Genomic DNA, 22,553 nt, shown 5'->3' on the forward strand with positions numbered 1-22,553 from the left:
GCCTATAAGCCTTCCTTGGTTTCTCCCCTAAAAACGTTACTTTCCTCCCTAAGTCGTTTTAGTACACCGTTTCGTCAAGTACTGCAAATATCTCTTTCCACACAGCTTCTGAGTCCCGTTAGATATTGTTACTTTCTTTCATTAAATCTCTTTAATTAAAACCATAAATTACATGTACTACAGTGGCTTCACTACCCAAATTTAACTCTTTCCACAAACCCTAGCCAATGGCCTTCTCTCTTTCGTCTCCTGCGAAACGTTAGTTTCCTCCCCTACAACCGTTACTTTTCTTCCCTATGATTTCGGGGAAGAAAAATAACGTTTTTAGGGGAGGAAAATAACGTTTTTTGAGGGAGGAAACTGATGGGTACGCAAACTAACGGGAGCCCTACATTCTTAATATGTCTGAATAAAGTTAAAATCTCTCAGAAATGTTTTCAGTACTTGATATGTTTAATATGTTTCTGATATCTAAACATTTCCGGAGTAGAAGAAGAGTGGGGGGGGGGGGGGAATATGGTTAGAACGGGTTGGAAAGTTTTATATTTTACCGTCACAGCCTTGATGGAGGGACTAGTGATTACAGGTCTATTTACTGTGTATATGCATGCTGGGTTGTGGATGGGGGCATTGTACAGAGTACTACAAATGGGTAAATTTGGTTGAAAATGTTCCTACTTCACTGTCGTGATCTTGATTGAGACTATTGGTAATAAATATATTTACAATAAGCATATGATTTAACATAACATAGATGTTGCTATGGGGAGAGATTCAGTTGGTGAGGGAAGGGGTATTAGGAGGGAGGTTGACAACCGGGCAGTAGATATGATTGATGGGAGGGGAACGAAATGAATTTTGAAGTTTGAATTCAAAGCAATTTGTTTCTCATATTTGTGTATTTGTTTGTACAAGTATTAGATTATGCGAATATTAATTAGCATTTCATGAGACCCTTGTTCCAGTTACAACAACAACAACTGAGGTGTCAAAGATGATGTGGATGCACAACAGCCTCTACGTATCACTCCAGAAGTGCCCTTGACCAGCATGGAGACCTTCACTTTGAAACAAGGGCGGCGGAAGCACTTTTAATCTGGGGGGGGGGGCACCGACATCAAAGGGCACTTTGCAGAAATTCGATTGGACTGATGCAGCCTTATATTTAGTACCTTTATAACTCTTTTGTATTATCTTATTTACGTATACACATCACTCCATCAACTCCCCCCCCCCCCCCTCTCAAGGTAAATATGCATACTAGCACTGCAATATCAAATGTGCAAATTGGGAAATAAGGAACAAGTTTTCTTTTGAGACAAAATGAGGTGAAATCATGCTAGTTGCTAATGTAGGAATCTTCCGAATTAGAGTTTATTTCTTGTTACTATCTTAACAATTTTTTTCCATTCGAAATAGCTTTGAGTTTGACCCACAGATATTCATTAAAAGTCAGGGGCGTAGCCAGGATTGGCAAAGTTGTATGCACGACTATCTGAGCGGAGCGCCACCACCGGTTGGCGCGGAGCGTACAAGAAATTTTTTGGTTTTACAATGCCCTCAGATGGCCGGAAACGGCCCTTCCCGAGTGTTCATTCTGGTTCCATGGCCGCTTGATAACTTGAGACACCTCAATTTTTATGTAGAAAAAGGGCACATTCTTAACCTGAGGAAAAGTGGGGGGCACGTGCCCCCTGTGCCCCCCCCTCCCGGTTCCGCCGCCCTTGCTTTGAAATAAACCCTAACGTTGGTAGCCTGTAATATATTCTAATTATTCGCGAATGAAAATTTAACAGAATGTCAAACAATCAGTCATATCCCACACATTCAAATATCAAATTATACTTTACTAAAAAAAACGTCTTGGACTCATCGAGCTATCAAGATTTCATAAAAAAAATCAAGTGGGCTATAAATTTTCACTTTAATACCTTCCCAACAATGCATGTGTTCCTATTGCGAAAAGTGGCTGGATTTTGAGTAATTAAAATTGGTAAATAATTTCCCCTGAACCTCCTTGACCGGCCTTTGTATATCATCATAAAATAAAAGGACGTCAAACTAAACCTTAGAAAATTATAATTTGCCATTTAGGCGGTGAGACTACGAAAGCCTTTTTGAGGCAATGCAAGTAAAAAGTAAAAATGTATCATTTGTTAATACAAATTAACGCTGATGTAATTTTAATTGGCCTCGTAAAAGCAGGGAGATCCATAACAACTTCCTGGTGACATCTAGACAATCTTTGAAGTCACAATGATAAGCTGCTTACACCGTCTTTCTTAACGTGGGATTCAACGGTAAGGAATTACCCTAACCGTTTACACAATCATGTTCATTAAACAGTACCGTAAACTAACACTATGGAAGGTACAGTTAGCATACTCGTTCAGCACGGTTTGTGCTGAACGTGTATGCTAACTTCAATTTGGTTTATTTACGTTATATTACGAATGTACGGCTGAATGTGCGGCTCACTTGACTCTAGTGCTTGAGATCGGGTCAGTCGTCCGCCGTGTAGTTTGGTTTTCGTGCCCAGGTTCTTTCCTTGTTGACTTTTTCTTAAAAAAGTACCGTTAACACGAAAACGTCTCACCAACAACTTCAGGTAAGGTCCATGAGATTAGTCAATAAAGTTTGGTGATATTAATAACGTTGATATTATAACGTTGTTGCATACGGTTTCAGTTGTTTTCCGCATACGTTACTTTCCGCTAATTACTTTCCGCTGAAAATATTCTTCTGCGGAAAACACCTTTTTTTCACCTTCCTGTATACTATATTTTTCGCATATTTTAGGATACCAAATTCAGGCAGGATGATTAAAATAACATGAGAAAGTATCAAAGAACGTCGATAAAGGATGGTTAGACTGAGTTCATGTCAGAAAAGTTAAGCTGCTTATAATACAGAGGAGGCTTGGGGGTGTGTAATTAGGGATTATTAAAGAAGTATGTGGTGGTCGGCCGATAAAAGGGCAAAGGGACACCCGCGTTATGAAGGATTGACTATCTAATAAAGTATTAAAACTGCGGTCCGCGTAATGATAGTTTAAAAAAAAAAAGTTGTAAAAGGCGGTATCTTTGATTTTCGCTGGAAATGGCTGTATAAGTAAGGGCTGTTTTAATAGTCGAACACGCATTTTGCACCACCTTTCTTACGAGTTACATCTAAAATCATGGCCGATTTATCCTGTTACAGTTACCAATCTTTTCCACCTTCCTAAATCATTCCATGTGCCTAATCAATTCAGCAAGTTATTCTGTCCCTTCAAAAAAAAAAACGTTACTTTCCGCTGAAAAAAACGTTGTTTTCCGCTGACAAATTTGTTTGCGGAAAACACCGTTTTGTTTCAGCGGAAAGTAACGTGTACGGAAAACAACGGTACCCGTTGCATACAGCTTCACGTTATTTGTTCATACCCATACAGTATTTCAATACTATAGTCTAGACTAGCTTCTAGCCTAAAACTTGTAAGGCCTAGCCTACATTCGGCTGTAGCCAAGGGCCATAGTCCAAGTCCTAACACTACCTTAGCATTGGGTCAAGGGTAAACTGGTCTGTAGTTTAAGCTACAAATTAATACCAACTGCCAGAGAAATTAGATTTCAAGTAGGTCAGCTTAACTTCTTAGCCTACTGTGCATGTATCATATATGGCCTTCGATTTTGCTGGACAATTATGTTACTGTATATTGCCCTAATCATGACCAGATACTGTAGCATGGTGGGCTTATAATTGACGCACTTAAGGATTTGATCAATGATATCTATCAAGGAAAAATCCAAATTACTCAACTGTATGTGTTTTTCATATGTGTAGTTCCTCAGAAATGTTCTGATCTCAAAATATTTAAGGTTCTGTGCCTATGCACCGTACAATTGAGCAGAATTTGACCACAAAATGTCTGTCGTGTCAAGTTCTTTCATACCCCTAAATTGACACATTCGTCGATAAGCTAACTGTAGTGTAGGCCTTAGTATACATCCATTGACTTTAGATGCTGTTTGCTATGCTCTGAGCCTCTAAGCTCTGACAGGTCATGTCCCAGAGAGTAGTGTTATCATATTGAGGTAATGTTGGGTATTTTAAGGGTGCAAGATTTCCAAATGGCCAAAAAGCGTGCAAAACTGGGGGAGGGTGTTAAAAGCTTGTTCTCATTCTGCATTCATGCATTCCTCAAATTGTGCCAAATTTAAGCCATCTTTTCTGACAAGAGAATGAACATAAATAAGTCCAGATAATTGTTTCATAAATTGCAAGTGGAAGTCTTGACAGTGCAGTTCCCTATTTGATGTCAATACTTAGTGTACATGTTGTCCAATATTCATGTCAGTTTAGTTAATTTAGATATCACTTTTTTCATGGAAACCGCATATGCAACAATTGAGAAAAATGCCACACTACTAAGTTTGAATATTGATCTATTATTTGGTATGTAAGTTGTACCCAGGAATTTAGCATGCAATCACTTCAAGAGATTGACTGAGTATTCATGCATGGTTCAATGCCTCATCCCGCATGCAGTTCATTTACTTAAAAATTGCATGCACCCTAAACTATGTATACCGGTACATTTAGCCCCTCAACGTATCATTTGGGGTTTAAGCTCAGGACTACTCGTGTACACAGACTTTGGCATAATGACTAAGTTCATTTTTAATGTTTGGTTTCAATGATGTTGAAACTTTCAACTCACGATGGCATATGGGTGCGTGTGCATTGGTAGGAGTATTGTGTTTGTGATCCTAGCTTGTAAACACAGTTTCTCATGACAGTAAGCTTTATTGGACAGATCTCATAGTTGGTACAGTATGTATGTGTAGATGCATCACAAGTACAAGAAGCCTATTGTTTTTGGTGAAGGTCAAAGGTAATTTAGGAAAAAATGGTCAAATTGTGAAAACTCAATTTGAAGCATGGATAGATCTATTTATTGGTATGTCTAGGCCAGTGGTTGGGTCAACAGGGCAAACTTGTGAAAACCTTATTTAAACCATACATCTCAAAGCAGGGTACACTAGCTTGCAGAGATATATAATGTTTAGTATCATTTTATATCGCTACAGAAGGCTTTCAGTGGTCTTTTTAGATCCCCAACTGTCACTTTGAAAATGTTGTTTATCACAGTTCTCAATAGTTTTTTGCTGTATATTATTAAGATACAATAAGTTGTACATACAGCCTACACATATACAGTAGCATACATGTCAGATTGACAAATTCATAAAATGAAACTTATTACATAATGGAAACCATGTGCAGTGCAGTTTGCATAATGGTGATCTATTTAGCTAGTATCGGATCATAGCAACATGTTACCACATGTATGCATTTAAGTGTTTTGTCACACAGTACAGTGTTAACATCATACAAGGGAGTTTTATTTGTTCCATAACAACTCTGATCATAATAGCCTGTTCGTGCAGGGAGTTGTAATGGAACAACTCCCTGGTTTGTGCTATGGACATGAGAACTATCTAGTGCCTGTTGAACATTAGTCTTGTGCATTTTCATGTTACTTACTAACACCAAATTACTGCACACAGATGGTCATTTTTAAAAGTATGAAAACTGAATACAATCAAGAGCTTTTATTTGGACATGATACCCAATATGAAACTACTTTAGTTGCACATACTGTATGTATGTTGGTTTTTATCATGAATCATTTTTATAGGAGCCATGATTTTTTTAAATTTTTTTTATGAAGTAGGTCTGGATTCCCTTGGCATTATAACCTGATTGAAATTTAACCTCTGTGATTGCACTAATATGTGAGACCATTGATCAACCTAATTAATAGCTTTTAATGATGAAGACACTGATAACAATTTCATAACTCATTAGTGTGAACACAATGCAAGGTTCAATGAGGTACTGTTTATTTCCTTAAAATGCATAGCTGGTGGTTTTTCAACATACTCTAATCCTTTCAAATATGTTACATTGAATCTTTACACTTTTCCATTGATATATTACAGACTGTGTTTTTTTGTTATGGGACTCCGTAAAACTGGATCAAACCTAGCAATTTTGGACGAGGAATTTGCTCTTTTCGCAAAAACTCCTAAGTGCTCAAGTGACTGTACAGTAGGTCACCCTGTGAAGGCATTGTGGGACTTAAAGGAATACTTTTGATCAAGCTATTACTTCAGCACTATTAACACTACCAACATCATAACGTTAATATCAAAATGCCTAAATTACTTAGCCATGATTGCGTTGTTATTCTAAAATGAATACTCAATTGTTTACCTTCAGCCATGATTCATCCCATAGGTGCAGGGGAAAAAAAGTCATGTTACAAAAAATTGTTGTACACTGCTACACTGAGGCCCTGTGTGACTTAGTTCTCTGAATCAGAACCAATGACACACCACTACTACTGTACGCACAGGGCTACAGTAAGTGATGCACACTAACACATATAGAGAATATTGTGGGGATGAATATTGTACTCAGACGGCAAACGTTTTCACATTTTTTACTTTTGTAACTCGTTTATGGAATCTATCAGGCCCTTTCTTTTACTGTAGTGTTCCGTTTGCTTGTGTATCTGTTTTTGTGGAGTTGTGACTTTCTGACTGCCTTATTTTATGGCAGAGAGATTGAGACATACCCAAAGATTTATATTTCGTGAAATGGTTCAAAATTCTAATAAATACCCCTAAATTGACACATCTGTCGATAAGCTTACTGTAGTGAAGGCCTAAGTAAACATCCATTATCTTTGGATGCTGTTTGCTATGCTCTGAACCTCTAACCTCAGAAAGGTCAGGTCCCAGATATATATATATATATATATATATATATACAGTATATATATATATATATATTTATATGTATATATATATATATATATATATATATATATTTATTTATATGTATATATATATATATAAATATACATATATATATACATATATATATATATTTATATATATATATATATATATATATATATATATATATATATATATATATATATAAATATATATATATATATATATGTACAGACGGTAAATTATATACATAAGATTTGCCTGCGTTAGGCTCGTTAGGTCGTTCGTCATAACGAAAGCTTCAATACGGGTACTGTTTGTATCCGTCTCTATTAAAAGCTTTTCCCGCTGGGTTTTGATTGACAGTCCCATTTAAAGGAAATAACACGTATGACTCAATTATATCTAGGAGGTTAGGCATAGTTCATAAAAGTACGCATAAAGTGAGCGGTTTGCTATTGTATGATGTCGCGTGATAAATGATTTAACTGGTTGATTATAAAATATGAATAAGAAAGGCGAGGTGTGCATGCATATTTATTTGGGCCAACACAATTGTAATGTTCATGAAAAGGTTTATTTCTCGTTACACTCGGTTCGCCGAGTTTAAAATTCTATCCACATTAATCCCTGTTTCATCAATCGCAAGTTTCTGATACTTAAATGGATGTAGGTGATAATAAAGTGCTGTAAATATTCCAGATAAACGAAAGATGTACCTTCATTAAAGGTTGATTGAGTACCAAGTAATGAATATTATACCTAATCAAACGAAATCCCGCACAAATAGAGTTTCGGAACTAACATACACAGAAACGATTTCCGCAGGAGGCCATAAATGTATATATACAATGGGAACCATAGATCGGGTCCTCCTAAAATACTTTCTTTGTTTCTGGATTCTTATTTCAAGAACTGTTTGACAAACTACTCCAGTCATCTTTATTGATGATCCACGAATGTCTACGCGGTTCTTTTAAAAGTTCAGTTATAAATGTTATTAGTGATAGTGGCTTACACAGGATTTCAAAAATGAGTGTGTTAAATGTTAATGTATTCATGACTGATATAGGTGGATGTTCCACATGTGAAACAAGCATTGATGGGTGAGGCTTGGGATGCTGAGCCTACTCCCATATATAGACAGGAAATTAAGACTTATATTATAAGAAATATATTGAACTTACGCCCCTGATTTCTGCATTCGTATGTAGCCGTATACGAATAAACTGGTCTCTGAATAACACTCATCTGAAAGTACAATGTGGTATATCAGCCAAATTCTTCTTTCTATAGTGTAATTGAAAACAAAATAAATGTTGCGATGTACTGTAACTTCGTAGACTACATAGATATTTTAATGTCACATAGGAAGCCAGCTTTTTAAGCAATACAGTATATACGTATTTTCTTTAGAATTCCATGCGAAATGGTTTCCGAGTACAACAGCAGCCATATAGCCTTACTTATATTTCCCATTTCCCATCCGTATGCAACAATCATTCAGATACATGATACGTTTAACTGACCAATGACCATACACACCCGTTGCCGCAAAAAGCATTTTCCACTCCAGAGTTGCTGTGATTATGTCAAACCACTGCAAAGATTAAATATATACCGCTGCAGGCTAGGTAAAGGCGAGTTGGGAGTTGCTTCCATGTAATCCAATTGTCGACCCGCATCTGGGTGACCTTTGACCTCAATTTGACCTTTACTGATCTTTAAGTGTTTTGGGGATTTTACAGTTTCATTGCTATTTTCAGATGTCAAAGGTACCTTGTCAATAGGTTGACCCTATGTGACATTCTTTTGCGAAGTTATATGGGGTCAAAGTTTTCGATCGAAGGAAGGATGGCTGTACAGACTTGTGTTGATTTTTTTAATCAGGAGATCAAACTACATCTGAAACCAAGGTCAAAAAGTCAAAGGTCACATTAGAGGAATGTGCTTATTTTGGGAGAAAACGGGCGAAAAGAAAATGTTTGGTTTTGATGCTAGATTTGGATATCAAAGGTACCTTCCAATAAAAAATGTCTTTGGGTTGACACCCGGGTGAGCTTTACAGTATGTGAAGTTGTACGAGTTCAAAGTAATTTTTAGACATTTAATGCAATAACTCCCAGTGCCAAGATGTGACACCGTTGATATTTTGGGACAAGTTGCAAATGGTGTAGAGGAATATTTTCAAAGTTGACGATCATGTGATCCGAGGTCAGCAAGGGTCAATCGATGTTAAAAAAACGAGTATTTATGCGATGACTTGAGAACGAATTGTCTGTTAGGGTTGGGAGTTGCTTCAATGTAATGGTATACGGGAATATTTTCAAACTTAACGGTCATGTGATCCGAGGTTACCAAAGGTCAATTAATGTTTAAAATTAGTATTTTTTTTGGGGGGGGGGGGGGAGAAAATGGGCAAAGAGAAAATGTGTGAATTTTAACAGTTTTGATGCTCTATGTAGGTCTCACCGATTAAAAATGTCAATAAGTTGACCACCAGGTGACCTTTGTGTGTGAAGTTAAACAAGTTCAAAGTTAATTTTTAGACATTTAATGCAGTTACTGTAACTCCCAGTGCCATGGTCTGACACGATTGATATATTGAGACAAGCTGTGAATGGGGTTGTGGAACATTTTCAAACTTAACGGTCGTGTGATCTAAGGTCAATAATGTTACCCGTATCTGTTGACCCGCTTGTAGGTGACCTTATAATTCTTACATTTCCGACGCCATATTCAGATCTCAAAAATGCCTTCCAATCAAAAATCCGATCACAATTTGTGATCACAAAAGTTTTGGCTATAGTGTTGGTTACTTTATGGTTACATGTAGGACCACAATTACTTGGACTATTTGAGCCCAATCTTACTATGATAATATTATGTGTATTGTAATATATATACACGTACTCAAGGAACCACAGTGCCCTTGGGCTCATGTATTTGGACGTTTTCATTTGAATCATTTTCCTATATATATATATATTTTTTATAGCAAGAAGGTAGACTTTTGCCATTTAAGCAGCGTTCGTTAGTTGTACGCTCCACTAAATTTGAAGATTTGTGTATATACATGAGTGGTTTTGAATAGTCATCAAAGTCCTATAGTCTCGATTCTTCACAATAGTTATACTGCTATATACGCTGCTTAGCTAAATATATATATTTCTTGATTGATCGGTGGGGTATAAAAAGAACAGCTCGCATTCTTTAAATCCTTTGTTTTTCTTGGTTAAAACAAATGCTAGTCAATTTAGACAATAGCTAGGTTAAACTTTGGGACATTATCGTAACATTTCCTCATGTGTGTATTTTCTAATGTTTATGTGTGATTTTATATTGTAATAAAATATTAATATCATTGAATAGAGTGAGCGTAAGTGTCATGTGTATACGTTAACTATATCTATTTTTATTTAGAATTTTGCAAATAGCACCTTCGTAAAAAACATAAACACCACGTTATTTTGTTCAAATGTGAGTTTTATTCCTTGTCGTTTGGGTTAGACCGATGGGAGGTTAGTTTACACGAAAAGTACATGAATATTCCATTCCGCTACTCTACTTATCAATGTGAGTAACAATACTCAGTAGTACAATTACTCTTATAGATGAGTTCTCCTACCAATCAGCTGTGGTACTCGCTATGTGAGTAAAGTTACTCACCTTAAGTTAAATTACGCAGGAAAGTTTAAACAAACACATACATATCATAAATGAGTTTTCTATTTATATTCACTAATACATTAACAAGACGAGTATCTCAAACAACAATGGTGTGTTCAGAGATCATTAGCTTAAAGAATGGTAAATACCAATACAAGATGTAAAATATCAGTCCAACTTAACGTCTATTTGATTTGAGTTTCCGTGACCAAATTTTGAAGACCCGTGACCTATTTCATCTTCTAAACCTTGTGTAAGGTCAGAAATTGAGACTGTTAATGTTAATTTTAAGACTTCCATGACTTTTGGAATGTTTTACAAAATTCCATTGACATATCATTTAACTATACTGACAGGGATGAATGACATATTTCATGTAAGTTAAGTCTAGGGAAGTAGATATACAAGTTATAAAGCTCTGTATACTGACATTCCAGAATTGCCAGAATACTACTAAAATGACCTGCTAAGTTGTTTGCTATGTATATGAGATCCACCATTCTCAATGCCAGTGACATGTGTATGAACTGTTTTACAGAACGACAGAACGTTCCCTTTAAGACAACTTTCCTTGCAAGAGAGAACAAAATACATAACCTAAACTGCACTTGATATCTGATATCGCCAAAGTTAAAGATATTTGCCAATACTAATGATCCAGAGTTCAATCAATTGAATTTGTCATATCACAAAAATTACGGAAGACACTTGACCGGCAAAGAGGATTCAATAGATTAAAGTAAACAAGAAACAGAAAAGCATGTAAAATGAATTGCTTTACAACTCATTTACCTAAGTAATAAAGCAAATCAAGTTAAAATGATCATAAGTTTACTCTCTTTACAAATAAAGGTATCAGTTAAGCCAAACCGTAATCCACAAGTTTCCAACTTAGTGGCAAAAATGGATAACGCAGGGGCAATTTTTTTCTAGTTTTTAAAAGAAATGGAAAATGTGTTTTAAATTGCCTTTGGTGAACATAAAACAAGAAAGTTTGATGTTAAATGTAAAAATGTATGTCTAGTTACTAAAACTCTGCCAACAAACGGTTCTTCTGTGACACACACACACATTTCAGCATTTCATACATGCAACTGAAATGGCATAGGATTTTAAATAAAATTAATACAAAAACAACATTTGTTTTAAACATGACATACAGTAAATCTTTTTCCTAAATAATTATTAGTTTGAATATAAGCGAAATTGCAATAAATGTTGTAAACCAGTTTAAAATGTGAAAGAAACCACGCCTTGGTTTAGTCATATCAGAAAATGTGATAGAAATATCCACAAACTTTGTCTGTTATCTGTAAAAGATTTACACTGCTATTCAGTCCAACAAGCAACTAATATATATAGGTTCATATTTAGCGTATATGTCTACAAGGCAACTTGCATACAGCACAGGTCGTGAATCATATTTACAATAAACTTGAGAAACCTGGAATTCCCCCGGCCTTTAGATAGTCGATAGGTTACGATATCACCTTAGCCTAGCCTAGGACTTCTACTATTGATCCCTAAATCAATGTACTTTCTAGCTACCTGCATTAACCCGCCCCCCCCCCCAACCTAAACATATTGAAGGGGGAACGTTTCTTAAAATACTAGCGGGAACCCTTGCTGCATTAGTGTCTAATAGACTACACCATGTTTAAAAAAAAAAAAAAAATAGATGCCGACTGTGTTAAATTTAATTCTTAAACAGGAGCCACGGTGGCTCCTGTGGATCGAGGTTCCGCCCTAGACTGTTAAGGCTAGTCAAGGTGCATTTAGTTAGTTTACAAAAAAAGAAGTTCTTCGGCATGGATTTTTTTTTTTTTTTTGGTGTGTCGACTAGCAAGCAACGTCGTGCCTGTGTAGGAATATGCCAGGCTAGCCTAATTAATGTTTCCGATAAGCTGGGCAAGACGTTACTAAGGTGTAAAATAAGCTAGGGCCTTGGTGTGTTATTGGGCAAAGCGTACACGGAATTCACCCTGCACGAGGCTATGTATATCTGTGTGAACAAGAGCCGTTAAACTACATGGATTGTACCTTACAGTTATCATATTAGACTTTTGAGAATATTCGACCATGAGGAGATGTGTGGGTAAGCTATGGTAGGATGAGGGTATGGGTTAGAGCTGTGATCCAATTTTATTTTACATTTATTTATTTTGTTTCAGTTTCTTGTTCACTGTTTTAATTTTTGTTTGTTACAATATCGTATTGATTATGTTAACCAAGAGGTTTTTAGGTTACCCACACGATGTACATAAAGTTTGATATGCCTTATAAAATTCTATTTTGTGGCATTCCTAATTCTACTTTACATGGACATATATATATATATTTTTTTAACTTAACATTGTCTATATAGATTTATCAGTGGCTATGTGAGTATGTGACATAGTCGACATTGTCAAAAGGGCACGTCCCCGCTCCTCCAGTGGCCCTCATCAAAAACTTAATGGAGTGCACATTTGACATTTTGAAGCCAATTCATTCCAAATTCATTATAAATCAAATATAACACTATGTAGACATTTCTTAAAGTGGGAAGGAGACAATGCTTTCCCCATGCAATAAGTTTAATGTATCCCCTTGAAAATTGAGTCAATTGCATGTATTATATTTCTGTTTACTATCTGTTTGGCTTCGGCTACAGTTAGGCCTCATCGATTCATATCTACTATTCTTTTTAGTAATACAAATATCAACCATACAAACAGAGTCACATTTATTTCACTGAAATTGTCTTATTGGCCTTGCCCTGAACATATTTTCCGACTTGGGTTCGATTTTGTCTGAATATACCTATGCTTATCACTGGAGGCCCTAATGATACAGGCTTCCCTTACCCCATTTATTAAAAAAAAATAGGCTACATACATGAAAATTGGCTGAATTTTCCACTACCTCCCCCACCCCTATCCTAAATGTGAGCATATGTGACAAAGTTTGGGAGTATCACATTTGAATCATTATTCCTAATATCATTTCTTTTCATTTGATACCCATTATGCCTTACTTTCATTAACTTCAGATTTTAGTTTTAACCCCTCCCAACCCCACCCACCCACGTTGCCCAACCGAGCCAATAGTGGGTGGGTGGGTGGGTAGATTAATATTTTCGGTAAAGGTTCATCTCTTCAGCATAGTAACACGTAGACTAATATTCCTTGTTTTTTCCCCTTTCAATTGATATTTATATATAATATCTATATTACTCTTATATAATATGAAATACCATTTGACCTTTCCCTGGGTTCCTCTGAATCATGGGAAAATAAGAGCATTTAGAGTTCCTTCTCTCAGTATTGTGAAATGTGGATTTCTGGTATCCTTTCTTTTCATTTGATACAACTTTTTTGAACAACTTTTGTTGATTTTGGCGCTATATAAATGTCTTTTGATTGATTGATTGATTGATGTCATACTTTAAATATTATCAATTTTCCCATCCCCACCACTGGGGTGAGGGGATGTGTGGACATTTGAGAGATATAGCACATACAAATAGCACAAGGAATACAACAAAAATCCGGTACTCTCTAGTTATAGAGAGCCATACATGCTGTTAAATATAACCGGACATCTTCGGTAACACATTTGAATAATAAAGCTAGTAATAGTTCAGCTTATGTTTTGTGTGAACAAGAGAGAGTAATCATATATGCTTCTAGCCTTTCTTTTTGTATTCTTGGACATTTTCTGTGCTCATATTTGGCAAATATGAAGGAACTTTCCTTGACAAAAAAATGTCTACGAGCTATATATATATCGTCGTTCAAATGAAAAGGTTAAGAAACTTGGAATTTTCCCGGCCTTAATATAGTTGATCATACCGCCACGTAGCGTCTCTCCATACATAAACGGTACCATGCCGTGTCTCTGATAATATTTACAGTGGAATAACAAGGTGTTATGGAACAATTAAACACACGAAAATCAGACCATGGATAAAACAATAGTGTGGGCGTAGCGCACACAACGAGTGCCCTGGTGCACCTTTATCGCGTTTAATAAAAATAGAATCCACATACGTGTAGTAATCAAAGCACGCAATCACTTCCTCTTTTCAGCTGAACTGTAAGATCAACCAGAAGGAAGCTGTCTTTGCTCCGAAAAGTGATACCAAAGCGCATGCTCCAAATGATGAATATGACGTTATGATAATCACGCCATTGTTATTTTCTTTGTGTCAAAATATATATTTGTACAGACCTATTACGATCACCAGACCTAATAGACGTTTCATTTTGTTTGGAATTTCTTGAAAGCCAAATATAGTTATACATGTATTTCAGAGATATTTTTCATAAAAGAAGAATAATCAGTTCGTAGTTTAATAAAGAATTTGTACTGCGAAAACAGACAGAATTCAAGGTAAGTTTTTTTTCTTTCGTGTAAGTAAGTTGAGTACTTTGTCTTAAAGGTCTTGAGACACCTTTACATAACATTGTCCATATCACTCCGAAAGGCTTCATAAATTTTGACAATAGCTGCAACTCACATCAACATCCATCAAATATTGACCATTTTTGAAATATTTCCTTATACTAGTTTTATTAATCAATAAACATTACCTAATTATACACACTAATGATGTAAAAAAGAGTGACTGCCTAATTTTCTGTTATTTTATTCTTTTGTTCTTTTAAGCTTTGTTTCAAGGACACTGAACAAAGACCTTTAGCCTTATGAGATATTTTTGAAAATAATTTAAGTATCTTTTTCGAACAAAGAAACATCACATGGCTTGGTAAATATATGTGGGTTGTAGCTAGGGGTTAACTTATTAAGACCTAACATAATAAATGTTGATGAGCCCAATCATCAACTGTATATTATGCACATACTTACGAGGTTCCTATTTTGATCAAAACGTCAAATATGTATATCTTGGAAACGGAGGAGCGTGTCGCTAAGCTGTACGAAGTTACAGTTTCTATGATAATAAGCCTACCCCGTTAACGAGCTCCCCGCCGTGTCCCTAGCTCCACCTTACCCCAACCCATTCCCCTACCCGCTCCTACCCTGTCACCTAGTCTTCATCCAGTTAGTGTGAGGATAATTTGCTCAACTAAAAAAAACAACGTTAAATTGACATTTTCAGAACATACCGTGCATGGTATCGAAGGCCTAATGCTTAAGGAAAATAGCGTTAGTCTAGTGTATATACCAGTATTACCGACTGCAAATGACATACCTATGGTGTTTCCGCGATTGATTTTCAAAAATTAGGCTACAAACATGCACACTGGCTGAATTTTCTACCACCTCCCCCACCGCTATCCTAAATGTGAGCATATGTGACAAAGTTTGGGATTATCACTATTGAATCCTTATTCCTAATGTCATTTCTTTTCATTTGATACCCATTTGCCTAACTTTCATTAACTTAAGTTTTTAGTTCTAACCCCTCCTAACCCCACCCAGAAACGTTGCCCAACTGAGCCAATAGTTGGTGTAGGTTAATATTTTCGGTAAAGATTCAACTCTTCAGCATCGTAACATGTAGACTAACATTCCTTGTGTTTTTTCCCCTTCAATTGATATTCATTTATGATATCTTTATTATTCCTATATAATATAACATACCAGTTGGCTTTTCCCTGGGTTCCCCTAAATCATGGGGAATAAGAAAGCATTTAGGGTTCCCCCTCTCAGTATTGTGTAAGTGGATTTCTAGTATCATTTCCATTCATCTGATACACACCATGCCATACTCTAAAAAAACTCAATTTTCCCCTCCCCACCCATGATGTGTGGACATTTGATAGTGAGTCCTCTCATACTTTCTTCAGTGCACCGTAGGCTACCTTTAAGATATAGCACATACAAATAGCACGATGAATTAAAAAAATCAGGTGCTCTCTGGTTATGGAAAGCCCTACATGCTGTTAGATTTAACTGGACAACTTTAGTATCACATTTGAATAATGAATCTAGTAATAGTTCAGCTTATGTTTTGGTGAACAAGAGAGAGCAATCATATATGCTTTTTAGCCTTTTTTTTTTGGATTCTTGGACATTTGCTGTGCTCATATTTGGCAAATATGAAGGAACTTTCCTTGACAAAAAAAAATGTCTACGAGGCAACGTACGCATATATCGCCTTTCAAAAGAAAAAAAAAGAAGATAGGAAACATGGAATTTCCCGGCCTTAATATAGTTGAAAATACCTCCACGTAGTGTCTGTCCATATTCCCACGGTACCATGCCGTGTCTCCGTTATTATCTACAGTGAAATAACAATGTGTTATGGAACAATTAAACACAAAAATCAGGATACAATTTGGCTCTCATGAGAGCATACGTGTCAGATTGTTACTACAAAAGGGTGTTGTCAATCGCAATTGAATAGTGGGGGACATACATGACTGACCATGGATAAAACAAATAGTATGGGCGTAGCGCACACAACGAGTGCCCTGGTGCACCTTTATCGCGGTTAAAAAAAATAGTATCCAAATACGTGTAGTAATCAAAGCACACAATCACTTCCTCCTTTCAGCTGAACTGTAATTTGTGTCAAAATATATATTTGTACAGACTTATTACGATCACCAGACCTAATAGACATTTGTGTTTGTTTGAAAGTTATGAAAACCAAATATATTCATTTCAGAGATATTCATCAAAGAAGAATAATCAGTTCGTAGTTCTATAAAGAATATATACTGCAAAAACAGACAAAATTCAAGGTAAGTTTTTTTTTTTCGTGTAAGTAATTTGAGTATGTATATATATGTATATATATATATATATATGTATATATATATATATATATATATATATATATAAATATGACTTATTTGTTTATGTTGTAAATTTTGCAGAGTATATATATATATATATATAAATATGACTTATTTGTTTATGTTGTAAATTTTGCAGAGTATAATATATATATATATATATATATATATATATTTATATATATATATATATTTATATATATATATATATATATATATATATATATATATATATATATATATATATATATATATATAGTACAGACGGTAAATTATATACATAACATTTGCCCGCGTTAGGCTCGTTAGGTCGTTCGTCATAACGAAAGCTTCAATACGCGTACTGTTTGTATACCTCTATTAAAAGCTTTTCCCGCTGGGTTTTGATTGACAGTCCCATTTACAGGAAATAACACGTATGACTCAACTATATCTAGGAGTTTAGGCATAGTTCATAAAAGTACGTATATAGTGAGCGGTTTGCTATTGTATGATGTCGCGTGATAGAGATGATTTAACTGGTTGATTATCAAATATGAATAAGGAAGGCGAGGTGTGCATGCATATTTATTTGGGCCAACACAATTGTAATGTTCATGAAAAGGTTTATTTCTCGTTACACTCGGTTCGCCGAGTTTAAAATTCTGTCCATATTAATCCCTGTTTCATCAATCGCAAGTTTCTGATACGTAAATGGATGTAGGTGATAATAAAGTGCTGTAAATATTCCAGATAAACGAAAGATGTACCTTAATTAAAGATTGATTGAGTACCAAGTAATGAATATTAGGCCTAATCAAACGAAATCCCGCACAAATAGAGTTTCGGAACTAACATACACGGAAACGATTTCCGCAGGAGGCCATAAATGTATATATATAATGGGAACCATAGATCGGGTCCTCCTTAAATACTTTCTTTGTTTCTGGATTCTTATTTCGAAAACTGTTTGACAAACTACTCCGGTCATCTGTATTGATGATCCACGAATGCCTACGCGGTTCTTTTAAAAGTTCAGTTATAAATGTTATTAGTGATAGTGGCTTACACAGGATTTCAAAATGAGTGTGTTTAAACGTTAATGTTTTCATGACTGATATAGGTATGGTATAACTACTTATGGAAGGTCCACAGATGAAACAAGCATTGATAAATGGGAGGGGCCTGGGGTGCTGAGCCTACTCCAATATATAGACAGGAAATTAAGACATATATTATAAGAAATATATTTGAACTTACGCCCCTGATTTCTGCATTGGTATGTTGCCGTATAGGAATAAACTGGTCTCTGATTAATACATCATCTGAAAGTAAAATGTGGTATATAAGCCAAATTGTCCTTTCTATAGTGTTATTGAAAACAACATGGATTTTGCGATATACTGTAACTACGTAGAACCCGTAGATATTTTAATGTTACATAGGAAGCCAGCTTTTTACGCAATAAAGTATAGACGTATTTTCTTTAGAATTCCATGAGAAATGGTTTTCCGAGTACAACAGCAGCCTTATAGCCTTACTTATTTTTCCCATTTCCTTTCCGTATGTAACAATCATTGACATACATGATACATTTAAACTTACCATACACACCAGTTGTCGCAAAGAGCATTTGCCACTCCAGAGTTGCTGTGATTATGTTAAGCCATTACGAGCATCGTTCCAATGTTTGTAAAGATTAAACATATACCGCTGCAGATAAGGTAGAGGCGGGTCAGTACCGGTTTTTTAATTCATCATCAACTATCACTCATCGTTCAAGGATATACTATTTAGTTTAATTTACCGGAGCTAATTATCGATAGTAAATTGTGTTTCATAATACGGTAAAAAGAACAATCAACGCTAATAAATTTATATATTAGATGTATATATGCCTTCAATGACATTGTACTTTTGAATGTTCGTGTTGTGATATGATGTATTATTATGCCTTCCTGTAAACTGTGTAGAGAAATGAACGCGAATATTAGCATTTACAGTTGACTGAGAATAGTGTATGGTTTATATGTACGATACAGGTAGTGTTAATGAACAATGGTATAGGGGCAGAGCTGAAGGCTTGAGTGACTGATATTGAATTAATCTGATGATGGTATGATGGTGGGTTTTGCTCAATACATGTCCCGCCAACGTATATTGTCTATTTGTTACACAATATAGTTGGAGAGAAATTTCATGACACGTCGTTATTTGTTACAGCATTTTACGAAACAAACGTGAATGACGGTGAAAAAGATTGCAAAAGAACCTAGAAAAAAGTGCATTGTTTCAAATTCACTAGTGTTTAACAATCAGACATTGAACTATTTCAATAATTAACATTAATCGCATTTGATATTGTAGTATCTACTTCGAGTGACTATTATAAGACTCTCTGTGTTCATATAAAAAAGGAATATCATAGGTAAAATTCGGCACTGTATTCGAGGTTCCTATAATTGATACGGTAACATTCATTCCGTGTATATTAGATCAGTTTTCGCATGAGATAACCAGCTCTTCAGATCAAAACCTAAAGTAATCTTGTCATATGCTCTTATCAACTAGTCATGTCTCTATTTTCTCAAACATTTTGAAGGTGAATGTCCTGTACTTTGAGTCTGATTTTTATATTCTCTCTCGTTCCTATTCTCGTCCATATTTTAATCCAATTGTCAATTTTACATAATATTGTTGGTTGCATTGATCAATGATATTTCTTTCATGAAAATACTTGAGGACAATTTCTTCGTTTGTCATTCCTTATCTGTTAAGTGATTCTTCTCTCAAGGTTTTCTGCTTTTGCTTTTGCTTGGTTTGGAGACTGCGTCCTAAGAATACTACAAACCAACGATATTGCTGAAGTAAGTGTAACGAAACTACTTTTTTTTTATAAAGTGTAATAACATCAATAAATCTTGAAAGCCAATTCATTGTTATTACGAATAATTACCATCGTGGTACAGACTCTTATCGTATGCCAAAAAGTGTGTTTAATAATGGTAACAGTTCGCATCACAATGGAGTCTCTATGTACGAGTAATGAATTCAATATCAGCACTAGTTTATGCGAGCAATCACGAGACAAAACATATGACAATTCTACGTTTGTGATAACTCACAAATGGATTAAAACGTTATTTTGTTTGTTAGTCTGTTAGAAAAAGGTGGATCTGTGTTTTTGTAAGGTATTAAAAATAATCACTGTCAATCTACTTTCAGAACATCTCGGAAATGTCATCGCCGTCGTGCTATGAGTGTAAACGACCACTTTCAAGATATATAATTCCAGATAGTGAATCAGGATTGCTGGGTTTTACGTGTTTCAAATGTAAATTTGAGTGGTTCACGAGAGACCATGTTCTTGGAAGACATGGTCGTAAAATTATCCACAATGATATGCGATATTACCAGACGCGACAACCACTTACACAAAAGCCCACTTTAGAAAGAGTTGAAACAATTGCTGATCTCAGAAGAGGAGATCAACTAGTGTGGAAAGAAACTTTAGAACACCACGCAATCGTATCCAAAGTTTATGATACATCGTTTAAGGTGATTCATTTCGCTCAGTGCTCTGGCCCTCAAAAATGCAAAATAAGAGAGGATCATTGCCGAGAATTAGACACAGAAGTAGTAAATGTGGCTAAATTTGATCCGGAGAGCAAATATGACCCACTTGTCATCCTTTCTCGTGCAAATTGGATGCATTCACACAGTGAAAATATGCAATATCGTTTACTTAGTTTTAACTGTGAAACGTTAGCAAATTTCTGCTCTACTGGGGTTTTTATATCTTTTCAAGCAAACGATGTCGTAAATGCGATCATTGGGAGCGCGATGAGTTCGGTAGCAATGGCACCAAAATAGGCTTAAAAGCTTCTATTTGTTTCAACCTTGGCTTAAAATTAACTGCAGGAGATTACAAAATATGGGTAATTGACCTGTGCGTTACGTTTAATAGTAATAAGTACAGACCGGTTGAACTTAAAACGAAGTATCCTGAATTACCTATTAAATAAATGATCCTTGTAGATTTGTTTGATTCTCAAATGAGATTCTCATTTGAGATCAATAAAGATCAAAATTAAAAGGCTCTAAGTACAATAACAAATTATGATACCTTTTTGGAAATCTATATTATGTATCATGACAATTTGCTTTGATGAGTAATACTCCTTGGAAAGACGTTATCGCCAACACGATAAATCCCCAAAACATGCTTGGATGCATGTCAAACGGTATGTGTATACACTGTTAAAAAAAATTCTGTTAAATTACTTTTTTTTTTTGGTAACGCAGTTTCCAAACAAATCCTGTAATTTAACAGAACATCTGTTTTAATAATTTTACATTTCAAGACTGTTTATTTTACAATCCATTTTGTTTTTCAAATTACAGAAAGTTACTGTAAAATAATTTTACAGCCCTTTCTGTTTTTTGCACAAACTGTTTGGAGTTGTAAAATTACAGTAATTCTGTAAATTGTTAACGTTAATTTACACACTTTTTACGTTTATTTACTGTCAGGTAGTGATATTCAACAGGTACCTACTGTTTTTTTTACTAATAATTTACATAGAATTGCGGATTTGAAATGTAAAATAACTTTACTCTGTATTTCAAAACATTTCGTTGGTGTTATTCTACAGGATCTCATGCATAAATTAAAGATTGTGAATGTTAATTTACAAACCACTTTTATTTGTTTACGGTCAGGTGTTATTATTTTAAAGATTTTTCACTGTAAATTTACAAGATGCTTCATCCTTTTTATTACCAGATGTTATTATTTTCAAGAATGTTTCTGTAAATTTATAAACCATTTCAGCTTTTTTACTGTCAGTTACTTTCCTTTTAAAGATTTTCACAGTAAATTTACAAACCATTTCAGCTTTTTTACTGTCAGGTGCAAGTCTTTTAAAAGTATATTGAAGATTTGTCACTGTAAATTTACATGACAATTCAGCTTTGTTACTGCAAGGTGTTTTCATTTTAAAGATTTTCACAGTAAATTTACATACCATTACAGCTCTTTACTGTCAGGTGCCATAATTTGACATATACTGAAGACTTGTCACTGTAAATTTACAAGACAATTCAGTATTTTATTGACAGGTGTCATTATTTTCATGACTGTTTCTGTAAAGTTACAAACCATTTCAGCTTTTTTACTACTACAGCTGTAGCTTAAAGATTTTAAATATATTAAAGATTTTACACTGTAAATTTAAAAGACACTTCAACCTTTCTACAGGTATTACCACGTGTCAATATTTTAAAGATTGTTTCCATCGTGCCAGGTGTATTTATTTCACAGATTCTCACAGTAAATTTAAAAAACCATTTTAGCTTTTAACCGTCAGGT

At 35.0% G+C, this 22,553-nt stretch overlaps 1 long non-coding RNA gene across 1 annotated transcript; it reads left to right on the plus strand.

The window, feature by feature from the left end:
- The first annotated feature begins 2,443 nt into the window (after window positions 1-2,443).
- Window positions 2,444-22,471, plus strand: LOC139980642 (uncharacterized). The gene is made up of 4 exons (XR_011797623.1): window positions 2,444-2,608; window positions 17,074-17,149; window positions 19,977-20,049; window positions 20,408-22,471. It is a non-coding gene; the product is annotated as an uncharacterized lncRNA (long non-coding RNA).
- The last annotated feature ends 82 nt before the right edge of the window (window positions 22,472-22,553 follow it).

The sequence above is a fragment of the Apostichopus japonicus genome, chromosome 15 (assembly GCF_037975245.1).
Source record: "Apostichopus japonicus isolate 1M-3 chromosome 15, ASM3797524v1, whole genome shotgun sequence".
Classification (NCBI taxonomy): Eukaryota; Metazoa; Echinodermata; class Holothuroidea; order Aspidochirotida; family Stichopodidae; genus Apostichopus; species Apostichopus japonicus.